This window comes from Nicotiana tabacum, chromosome 4, assembly GCF_000715075.1.
Source record: "Nicotiana tabacum cultivar K326 chromosome 4, ASM71507v2, whole genome shotgun sequence".
NCBI lineage: Eukaryota > Viridiplantae > Streptophyta > Magnoliopsida > Solanales > Solanaceae > Nicotiana > Nicotiana tabacum.
Window position 1 is genome coordinate 75,668,192 of NC_134083.1, and position 12,260 is coordinate 75,680,451.

Consider the following 12,260-nt stretch of genomic DNA (forward strand, 5'->3'; position numbering starts at 1 on the left):
TCTCGGTCACCATATAATTGACTTGGGCGTCATTCATCATTTTGCTTGCATAATAGACCGGATGAAATATCTTGTTGACCCTTTGCCCCAAAACCGCTCCTATCGCAACGTCACTAGCATCGCACATGAGCTCAAATGGTAAGCTCCAATTGGGTGCGGTAATGATGGGAGTGGTTGTCAATTTATACTTGAGAAGCTCAAAAGCTTTCATGCAATCTTCATTGAACAAAAACTTTGCATCCTTTTCTAGCAGCTTGCACAAGGGGTTCACCACTTTTGAGAAATCCTTGATGAACCTTTGGTAGAACCCCGCGTGCCCAAGAAAGCTCCTAACTCCCTTGATGGAAGTAGGAGGAGGGAGTTTTGAAATAACTTCAATCTTCGCTTTGTCCACTTCAATACCGTTCTTTGAGATCTTATGGCCGAGGATAATGCCCTCCTCGACCATAAAGTGGCATTTTTCCCAATGAAGCACTAGGTTGGTCTCTTCACATCAGGCCAACACTTTATCAAGATTATCCAAGCATTCTTCAAATAAGTCCCCCCACAACACTAAAATCATCCATGAACACTTCGAGGAAGTCCTCCACCATATCTGTAAATATTGCCATCATACACCGCTGAAAGGTAGCCGGTGCATTACACAAACCAAACGACATCCGTGAGAATGCAAATGTGCCATACGGATATGTGAAGGTGGTTTTATCTTGGTCTTCCGGTGCAATGAGAATCTGGTTGTACCCTGAGTACCCATCCAAAAAGCAATAGTAGGCACGCCCAGCAAGTCTGTCCAACATTTGATCAAGAAAGGGCAATTGAAAGTGGTCTTTGCGGGTCACTATGTTCAGCTTTCTGTAGTCCACACATACCCTCCATCCGGTGATAGTACGAGTGGGGATCAACTCATTTTTCTCATTTGTGATCACAGTCATACCCCCCTTTTTCGGCACACATTGTACCGGTGAAGTCCATGAACTATCCGAAATAGGGTACACAACCCCTGCATCAAGCCACTTGATAATTTCCTTCTTGATGACCTCTTGCATAGCCTCGTTCAACCTCCTTGGATGTTCCACGGAGGGTTTAGCGTCATCCTCTAGTATAATTTTGTGCATGCAAAAGGCGGGACTTATACCCCGAATGTCAGCCAAAGTTCATCCAATTGCCTTTTTCCTTCTTTGAAGCACCGCAAGGGTGGAGTCTACCTGCACATTAGTTAGGCAAGCAGAAAGAATAACAGGTAATATGGAAGAAGGGCCTAAGAAATCATACCTGAGGGGTGAAGGCAAAGGTTTCAACTCCAATGTTGGTGGATCCTCGATTGAGGGCTTTGTCGGTGGAGTCTTCCGGTTTTCTAAGTCCAAGGAAAGTTTACGGGGCCCATATGAGTTGGATCCCATTCCTTGCAATGCATTTGCACATTCAACCAAGCCTTCCTTTTCACCATCCTCATGGTTTAACAACACAGCTTCCAAAGGGTCTTCCACATTAATCATGGCACTCGTGTCATCAACTATCACCTCCGTCACAAGATCCACAAAAGAGCAAACTTTATTGCTATTTGGTTGCCTCATTGATTTGCACACGTGGAATGCAACTTTTTCATCGCCCACTCGGAAGGTGAGCTCCCATGCTTCCACATCAACCAATGCCTTCCCTGTTGCTAGGAAAGGTCTCCCCAATATTATAGGCACCTCATAGTTGTCTTCGCAGTCGAGAATCACAAAATCAGTAGGCAAAATAAACTTGTCGACCCGGACTAGAACATCATCAATAATACCAAGCGGCCTTTTCATTGTCTGATCTGCCATTTGTAATCTCATGGAAGTAGCTCTTGGTTTACCAATACCTAGTGTCTTGAACACGGAATATGGCATCAAATTAATACTTTCTCCCAAATCACACAGGGCTTTTGCAAAATAGGCACTACCAATGGTGCATGGAATTGTAAAGGCACCGGGATCTTCAAGCTTTGGAGCCATCGAGTTCACAATGGCACTCATTTGATGAGTCATTTTGATGGTCTCACAATTCATAGATCTCTTCTTAGTTACCAAGTCCTTCATGAACTTGACATATCCCGGCATTTGTTCGAGAGCTTTCACCAAGGGCACATTGATTGACAAACTCTTCATCATCTTAATAAACTTCTTGAATTGGTTTTCATTATTTTGATTTGCAAGCCTTTGAGGATACGGTGGAGGCGGCCTTGGAAAATAGGCCTTGGCTTTAGGCACTACCGTTTCCGGTATGTCTATCACGTGTTCCCTAGACGGGTTCATATCATTTTGAGTCTCCTCCACGTTGTCATCAATATCGATCCTCAATTCATCATTCACATTCTCATCATTGGCTTGAATCTCATCATCTTATTGCAACACAACATCATCACTCACAATCTTCTTTGGATTAGAGGTACTTGCATCTCCACCTCTACCGCTTCTTAAGGTCACCGCCATAGCATGGCCTGTATTGTTCCCACCCTTCGGGTTTACAACCGTATCACTTAGTAGTGCCCCCTTAGGGCGAGTATTCAATGCTTGAGAAATTTGACCCATTTGTACTTCCAAGTTGCGAATAGAGGTAGTATGTGAGGCTATTTGGGCATCGGAGTCAGCATTCCTTTCCATCATTTGTTTGAACATTCTCTCTATCTGCCCCATCTCATTGTTTGAAGAACTTTGCCCTTGAGATGAATTTGGAGGCAGATTATTGGGTTGTTGATACATCGGGGGCCTTTGAAAGCCCGATTCCTTGTTGCCTTGATTATTATTATTCCAACCCCCTTGGTTTCCATTGCCGCCCCAATTGTTATTGTTGTTCCCCCAATTCCGATTGTTGTTCTCCTAATTGTTCAAGTTGTTGTTGTTGCCATTGTTCCAATTCCCTTGGCATTGGTTGCCCCAATTTTGATTGTTCCCTTGCGATCTCCATTGTTGATTTGGAGCATTGCTCTGTTGACCTTGGTAGTTATTGGCATATAACGCTTCCTCACTTTGATCATCGTAAGAATCGTCTTGATTGTAACCACTACCACTTTGCTCATATTGATCTTGATTGTTTGCACTTGTTGACCACGATGTCTCCTCTTGTAGACCATGACATTTACCCCTTCCATGGTATTTACTTGCTTTGTCCCTTGAACTTGCTGAAGCTGGGCCTTTGCTAACTGATTCATAGTAGTTGTCAACTCGACTATGGCTTGTCCGTGATCATGAAGTTCCTTGTGAAGATGGATGACATTAGGGTCACCCTGAGGAACATTTGCCCGACTCTGCCAAGCTGATGATGTGTCAGCCATCTCATCAAGTATGTCACAAGCATCAACATACGGCATTTTCATAAAATTTCCCCCAGCTAGCTGATTTACCACACACTTGTTAGTCGTGTTGAAGCCCCTATAGAATATCTGCTGAATCATTGCTTCGGTCATGTCATTGTTTGGGCATTCCTTAACCATTGTCCGGTATCGCTCCCAGATTTCATGTAGGGGTTCATTAGGTTCTTGGTTAAAGGCTAAGATCTCATCCCTCAATGCTGCCATATGACCGGTGAGAAAAACTTGGCTATAAACGTTTCTGCCAACTCATCCCACGTGTGTATGGAGTGGTTGGGTAGCCTCTCGAGCCAGTCCAAAGCTTTCCCTCTAAGTAAAAATGGGAAAAAGTTTCAATCTCAGAGCGTCCTCTGACACGTTAGTCTGCTTGCTCCCCCAGCATGTGTCTACAAAACCCTTTAGATGCTTGTATGAGTTCTGATGAGGAGCTCCAGTGAAAAAGCCCCTTTGCTCCAATAGGGTCAGCATGACATTTGTAATTTGAAAATTTCCCACCCGAATCCGGGGCGGGACAATTGCACTTGCGTAACCTTCATTGGGTAGCACCCGGTGTGCTACCCATGGAGGAGGTGGGGGAGGGTTTGGAATGTTGTCATTAGCCTGGCGGCCTCTTCTTCGAACTTGAGGTTCTAGATAAACCTCATCCTCACCATTGTTATCTACCTCCTCCCTCGGAAGAACATGCCCGAGAGCATCATTATGAGCCATTTGGTACCTAAAACGATTGATACACAAAAGTTACAAAAATAGAAGGAAAGAAAAACAAGACACACAAATAGTTAGCTAGATAGCCAACACCGTCTAACTCCCCGACAATGGAGCCAAAAAGTGGTCGAGGACAAACCCACACTACTATAGAGTAGCGAGGACGGTCGATGTAGTTTTACTTAACGAGGTCGGGATCGATTTCCACAGGGAGTTAATTTGGCTTGGAGTTGGGTGTCTAACTAATCTAGATGTGCGTGTTGTTCCTAATTGCACTTCCAAACATTATTACGATTGATTCTATTCTAATTTTATACTATTGTATGCTGAGTATAAGCTAAGTACAATATTTTTGGTGAAAGTTTTCAAGTGTTAAAAGGCACTAGGGAAGTGACTTCCGCCTAGGTGAGTATCTAATGGGTATCAGGAATCTAGGACAAGCTTGTTATGATTGGGGTCGTGATATAACCATCACACATAAGTGCTCACTCTATACCTCTCGGTAGTTTGAGCGACTTTGCCCGATTTGGCTTTCTCAAGCCCAAATAGGTGTTCATACAATACAAGTGAAATTGGCTCAAGTCGGGTATTACTATCTCTAGGTTTAACCCTTTAATTGGGGCTATCAATCACTTGAGTTCACCCCAATTCCTTGTTAGCCTAATTTTCCTAGACTTAGTCCCTCTTTCTCAAGAAGAGCCTAAGTCATAAAGGCATGAGTCAGTGTTTGCAACCACTAATTCTATAATTTTAGCATGAATTAGGCTAAATATCACTAACCCATAAACTATTAAGCCCTAAAATTCAAGACCCATTAAATACCCACACTAGGGTTGGGTCACTACCCTAGCTATGAGGTCTAGCTACTCATAATTACCGTAGAAATCAAAGATAAAGATGAAATATAAGCCATAATATTAAATTACAAGATGAAAATCTAAAGTTTGAAGGTAAATCTACTCTAAAATTGCCCAAAAAGGGAAAAACCATCCGTTCACGTGCTCTGCTAAAAAAAACTTAACCTAAAATTGATAAAAGGATCTATTTATGCTAGGCTGAAAATTTCGAACAAAAATACCCCTGCGGAGGTTTCGCGGACGCGTAATTCTGACCGCGTCCGCGATTAGGCTTTCGCGGCCGCGTAATAGTGAGCGTGGTCTGCGTTTCTTCATATCTGGGCCTGGGTAGATCTTTTTTTCATGGACCGTGTAATGTTCACCGCGTCCGTGTGAGATTCCTTCGCGGCCGCGTAATTTGGACGCGGACCGCCTTCTTCATTTATGACCATCTTGCAAAGTCTCTCAACCTCAACAAACTTTGTCCGCTAAATTCCAAGCGCAGCCGCGCCAGTCACTTCGCGGTCGCGTCTTTCTGCCGCTCTCAGTGCTCAATTTTAGTGCTCAAAACAGCCTCTCTGAAACTCTATTTCGTGGTCCGCGGAATAATGGCCGCCTCAGCGATGATAATTTCGTGACCGCCCTTTTCTATCACGGTCCGCGTTCCACAATATTGGTCCAGACTTGGTTTATGTTCAAGTTTGACTCCTTTATGAGTTAATTATGGCTTTTTTGGCTCATTTCGAACAAAACCCTGTAAGCAAGCACATTAAGTTAGTTTTCGGGAATACCTTCACGCATTTTTGGCACAAAACCTAAGTAAAAGAGAGCAAATAATAGGCTAAAATCCCTACTTATCAGATGACCCTTAGGTTTTAATTGAGTGAGGATAATTTCTCGAACTCAGAAATAAAATGGTCCTTTAGGCTCTTGAATTAGGCCGATACGGCCATAGTAAAAAGAATAGATTTCTCCCCTTTTCGGCTTGAAAAGTTTATTGTTTAATCATATAAAATCTGTTGTACCCTAGCATGAAATAAGGGATTTGCTCGAGAGTTGGAATGATTCCGTACTCATTAGGGTTTTCAAGGGTCGATATTATCGAGACCCTTTGTTTCGTAATGCCTTAGTACAAAATAAAGAATTTGTTCGAGAGTTCGAACGATTTTGTACCCATTAGGATTTTTGAGGGTCGATATTATCGAGACCTTTAGTAATTCAGCCGAGGGTAGCCTTTTTAACCGGTTTATAAAAATATTCGAAGGCCTGTTTTATAACGAAAATCGGACGTCTCCGAACCATGTTAATTTGGCCATAGCCTTTAGCTTGGGATTCGCCTTTTGGGCTTGTTCCCCTGTTATACTTCGAACTTTTTCGAAGTATCATTCCCCGAGTGGTGTGGCCGTGGCCTATATAATCGAGGGTTGCCTTTTTAAGGTCTTACGATCTCGAGCTTTTAGTAATTCGATCATGTCGATTTTTTGGATGGCAGTCCCCAAGTGGGGGGTCAATTGTTCAAACTTTAGTTGTGACCAGCCCTTAAGCCAGTTTCCATAATAGACCACAAGCACGACATTGTAAAATACTTTTTTCAATAGATTAACATGCGTACATGTTTGCCATTAGGGCTCGAGTAATCTACATGGGCATGGTTCATTCGACCGTTTGACCCTTACAAAATTTACTTATCAAGACCCTGTCGGCACAAAGTATTTTCCCTGTAACTATCTGAGGGTGATGCCCCCCACTATTCGAGGTTGAGTATAAAGGAGCCTCGGATACTGTTGAATTGCTCTAAGTTAGCACGAATAATGGTTTCCTCGTTAAAAACCTCGCCGGAAAAACCCATTTGGGACAAAAATCGGTCTAAGGGAAAAAGAGTGTAACGCGTGCTTTCAAACCTAATGACTTTGTGTTTGAAGAATCCTTTGATGTCTTCGATTAAATACCTGCAAATGATTAGTATAAAATATAAACAAAAATGGAGAAGGTCGTACCTTAGCAGTAATATAGTTTGCGGAGTGATATGTTCCAATTGTTTGGTTACTGTTCACCGTTCATCATGCCAAATTTGTAGGATCCCTTTCCGATGATATCGAGGACCTGATACGGTCCCTCCGAGTTCGGGCCAAGCTTTCCTCTCTTTGGGTCTCGAGTATTGAGGGTGACCTTCCTCAGAACCAAGTCCCCGATTTTAAAATGTCGAAGATTGGCTCTTCGATTGTAGTACCTTTCGATCTGCTGTTTCTGTGCGGCCATTCGAACGAGGGAGACTTCCCGTTTTTCATCTAGCAATTCGAGGCTTGTATTCATAGCCTCGTGATTTGACTCTTCCATTTCATATTGAAACGTGATTCTGGATTCCCCGACTTCAACCATGATCAGAGCTTCAGTTCCATATACTAAAGAGAACGGTGTTTCCCACGTACTGGATTTTGGCGTTGTTCAATATGCCCTAAGGACTTCGGGCAATATTTCTCTCCATTTTCCCTTAGCGTCGTTCAACCTTTTATTTAGATTTTGAATGATGGTCTTGTTTGTCGATTCGGCCTGTCTGTTCCCACTAGGATGATATGGCATTGACAGGATCCTTTTTATTTTATGATCTTCGAGAAACTTTGTCACTTTGCTGCCGACGAATTGCTTTCCATTATCGCATACGATCTCAGCAGGTATCCCGAATCGGCATATAATGTGGTCCCAGAAGAAGTCTATGACTTCTTTCTCTCTAATTTTCTTGAAAGCCTATTCTTCATCCCACTTAGAGAAATAGTCAGTCATAAACAAAATAAATTTAGCTTTACCTGGGGCCGATGGTAGAGGGCCGATGATATCCACTCCCCATTTCATGAACGGCCTTGGGGATAAGACATAGTGGAGTTGTTTTCAGGGTTGGTGAATCATCGGTGCATACCTTTGACATTTATCGCACTTTCGAACGTACTCTTTTGTATCCTTTTCCATATCGACCCAATAGTATCCTGCTTTTATGACTTTGTGAACCAATGATTTGGCACCAGAATGATTTCCGCAGGTGCCCTCGTGGATTTCTCGTAGGAATTATTCGGTATCTCCTGGTGACAAACATATTGCCAATGGTCCATCGAACATCCTTCGATATAGTGTTCCATCTTCGGCCAATGTGAATCGTGCGGCCTTCGTACGTAGAGTTCTCGATTCCTTAGGATCCGATGGAAGCTTCATATTCTTTAGGTACTCGATATATTTGTTCCTCCAATCCCAGGTCATACTTGTAGAGTTGATTTCGGCGTAGCCTTCTTCGATTACTGACCTTGAAAGTTGTACGACAGTCCCCGAGCTAATCTCGTCGTCTTCGACTGATGACCCCAAATTTGCAAGGGGATCGGCCTCGCTGTTTTGTTCTCTAGGCATATGCTGTAGGGTCCATTCTTTAAACCGATGTAGAGTCACCTGTAATTTATCCAAGTACCTCAGCATTTGATCTTCTCGAACCTCGAAGGTTCTGTTGACTTGGTTTACCACAAGCAGGGAGTCACATTTTCCCTCGATGACCTCTGCTCCCAAACCTTTAGCTAGCTCGAGACCTGCAATCATGGCCTCATACTCGGCCTCACTATTAGTTAACTTGGAAGTTTTGATAGGTTGTCTAATTGTACTACCCGTGGGCAGCTTCAAAATGATGCCTAGCCCAGACCCCTTTACATTCGAAGCGCCATTCGTGAAGAGGGTCCACACCCCCGATGATGTGCCCGACTTTAATAATAGTTCTTTTTTGACCTCGGGTACGAGGGATGGCATAAAGTCGGCCACGAAGTCCGCTAAGATTTGAGACTTGATGGCCGTTCGGGGTCGATACTCGATATCGTACCCACTATTCTCGATGGCCCATTTGGCCAATCAGCCCGAAAGTTCGGGCTTATGCAAAATATTGTGAAGGGGATAAGTAGTCACCACACAGATCGAGTGACACTGAAAATATGGTTTTAATTTCCTAGAGGCGCTTATTAGGGCAAGCGCTAATTTTTCTAAGTGTGGGTACTGGATCTCGGCCTCACCTAAAGTTCGACTAACATAGTAAACAGGAAATTGCGTACCTTGCTCTTCTCGAACTAGGACCCCACTTACCGCGATTTCTGAGACTTCTAAGTACAAAAAGAGTTGCTCGTCCACTTTCGGGGTATGAAGAAGTGGCAAGTTCGAGAGGTACCGCTTTAATTCTTCCAATACTTTTTGGCATTCCGAGGTCCATGCAAAATTGTTCTTCTTTTTGAGCAGTGAGAAGAACCTATGACTTCTATTTGAAGACCTCGAGATGAATCGGCCTAGGGCAGCTATGCGCCCTGTTAGTCTTTGTACCGACTTAAAATTGTCCACGGCCGTGATGTCTTCGATTGCCTTGATCTTATCAGCGTTGATTTCGATCCCCCGATTTGATACCATAAAGCCGAGGAACTTGCCCGAGCCTACCCCAAATGCACATTTCTCCGGGTTGAGCTTCATGTTATATTTCCTTAGTATATCGAAGGTTTCCTGCAAATGTGTCAAATGGTCCTCTGCTCGCAGGGACTTAACTAGCATATCATTAATATAAACCTCTATTGATTTACCTATTTGTTCTTCGAACATTCAATTTACTAAGCGTTGATAAGTGGCACCGGTATTTTTTAGTCTAAACGGCATTACATTATAACAATAGGTACCGTACTTAGTGATGAACAAAGTCTTTTCCTGATCCTCCGGGTTCATTTGTATTTGATTGTACCCGGAGTAGGCATCGAGAAAACTAAGGATCTCGTGCCCGGCCATGGCATCAATCATGCGATCAATATTCGGCAGAGGAAAAGAGTCTTTAGGACATTCTTTATTTAAATCTTTATAGTATACGCACATTCTAAGTTTATTTCCCTCTTTAGGGACTACTACTACGTTTGCTAACCATTCGGGATATTTTACCTCCCGAATGGATCCTATTTTGAGAAGTTTGGTTACCTCATCCTTGATGAATGCATGTTTTACCTCGGACTGGGGCCTTCTCGGGCGAAACTTTGGGTCCAAGCTCAGTCGATGTGTAGTGATCTCCGGCTGGATCCATGTCATATCTAGGTGGGACCAAGCAAAATAATCCATATTATCGATAATAAATCTAATGAGTTTTTCCCTGAGCTTGGGGGTTCACCCTGTACCCAGGTATACCTTTCGATCAGGTAAATGCTCGATCAATATGACTTGCTTCAGTTCCTCGACAATCGATTTGGTGGCGTTAGAATCCTCGGGGATAATGAAAGATTGAGGGATCCAGTAGTCATCGTCCTCGTTCGTTTCCTGCTTCTCCGACTGAGTTGAGGCTGGTGGCTGTGGTTGCTATTTAGCTTCCTGTTTTCCTTTGGACTCTGATCCCTTTGTTGATGAAAGCGCCGATACCGGTATTACTTCGTCGATCGCGAACATCTATTTTGCAGCATGCTGTTCCCCATACACCATTTTTACTCCATCCGGAGTTGGGAACTTCAGCATTTGGCGAAGGGTTAAGGGGATCACCCTCATGTTATGAATCCAGGGTCTTCCGAGCAGTGCGTTGTATCTCATATCACCCTCGCCATATTGAAGCCATTGAGAATCTGAGCTCTGCAGGTACGATCTGATCTTGTAGGCCGAGCTGCTCCACGACCCTCGATCGAATAATATTGGCTGAGCTTCCTGGATCAATTAAAACATGCTTAACCTGAATTTTATTCATAAGGATAGAGATTACCAAAGCATCATTGTGGGGTTGTGAGATCCCTTCTGCTTCCTCATCTTTAAATGATAAAATGCCTTCTGGCACATAGTCTCGAGTTTGTTTTTCCCTGGTGATTGATACGTGTGTTTGAACACGGGTTCTTATGGAATATCGACCCCACCAACGATCATGTGAATCACGTGCTGTGGTTCTTCCTGCTCATTTTTCCTGTTTGCATCCCTGTCTCTAAAATTGTTTTTAGCTCGGTCGCTCAAGAATTCTCGAAGGTGACCCTCGTTGAATAGACGGGCCACCTCCTCCATTAGTTGTTTACGATCTGCGTTGTATGGTTGATACCGATCTCTGTTCAACCGGGGTTCTCTATCGATATCTCTTTGAGTTCTGCTGACGGATCTGTTTGGATAAACGAAACCGGAAAGGGTCCCCAATTTATCATCCTCGACCCTGATCTTTGACTGGTACTGAATATGTACATTGGCCCAGGTTACCGCTAGATATTCAATTAAATTCTGTTTTAGCTGTCGTGATACCACCGAACTGCGTTCGTTCAAACCCTGAGTAAAGGCTTGAACAGCCCGATCGTCTGTGACCAATGGTAGTTCCATGCATTCCATCTGGAACCGAGATACAAATTCCCTCAACATTTTGTTGTCTTTTTGTTAGACCTTGAAGAGGTCTGACTTCCTAGTTGCAACCTTTATTGCTCCAGCATGTGCCTTTACAAAGGAGTCTGCAAGCATGGCGAAGGAATCGATAGAATTAGGCGGCAAATTGTGGTACCATATCATTGCTCCTTTCGACAAGGTTTCTCCAAATTTCTTCAGTAAAACAGATTCAATATCATCGTCTTCCAAGTCATTCCCTTTTATTGCGCATGTATAAGAAGTGACATGCTCATTAGGGTCGGTGGTCCCATTGTACTTAGAAATTTCTGGCATTCGGAATTTCTTCGGAATGGGTTTCGGTGCCGCACTTGGAGGGAAAGGCTTCTGTACAAACTTCTTGGAATCCATACGCTTTAGAATCGGCGGCGCCCCCAGTATTTGGTCAACCTGGGAGTTGTATGTCTCTACTTTCTTGTCATTTGCCTCGATTTTCTTTTCTCCCGATTCAATCCGTTTAGTGAGCTCCTCGAGCATTTTCATAAAGGCGGGGTCAGTCGCCGATTCGTTGGCATTCGACCTTTCCGGTACAGGCTCTGTCCTGTGGATGACTTTTGGTTCGATCCTACTCGGTGTTCGGTGCTGATTTTGTAGTTGTGCTATAGCGGCTTGTTGAGCATGTAATATTTCGAATATCAATTAGAGGCTAACTCCACCATTTTCTCTGTCGTGCGTACCTTGGCCACCTGATCGAACTTTCCTGTGTACACTACCTTTGGGATCAACGCCCAAATTTGCATTTAGGCCGACCTGTGAACTGAAATCGATGGGATTTGCAATTGGTACTTCCTCGAGGTCAGCCTGAGGCACCTCGATTCCTGGGGCGGCTATATTGTCATTTTCCCCATGAAATCTGAGGGTGTTGTCACCATGTGTAGGCGTTACTTGTGAGTTTGACATGTTTATCCTGAAAACAAAGATTCTTACGAGAACAAGTGTAAAGCAGCGTGTGTTATCGGAATCGGTATTAAGCAATCACTATTATCCTTAGCCCCACG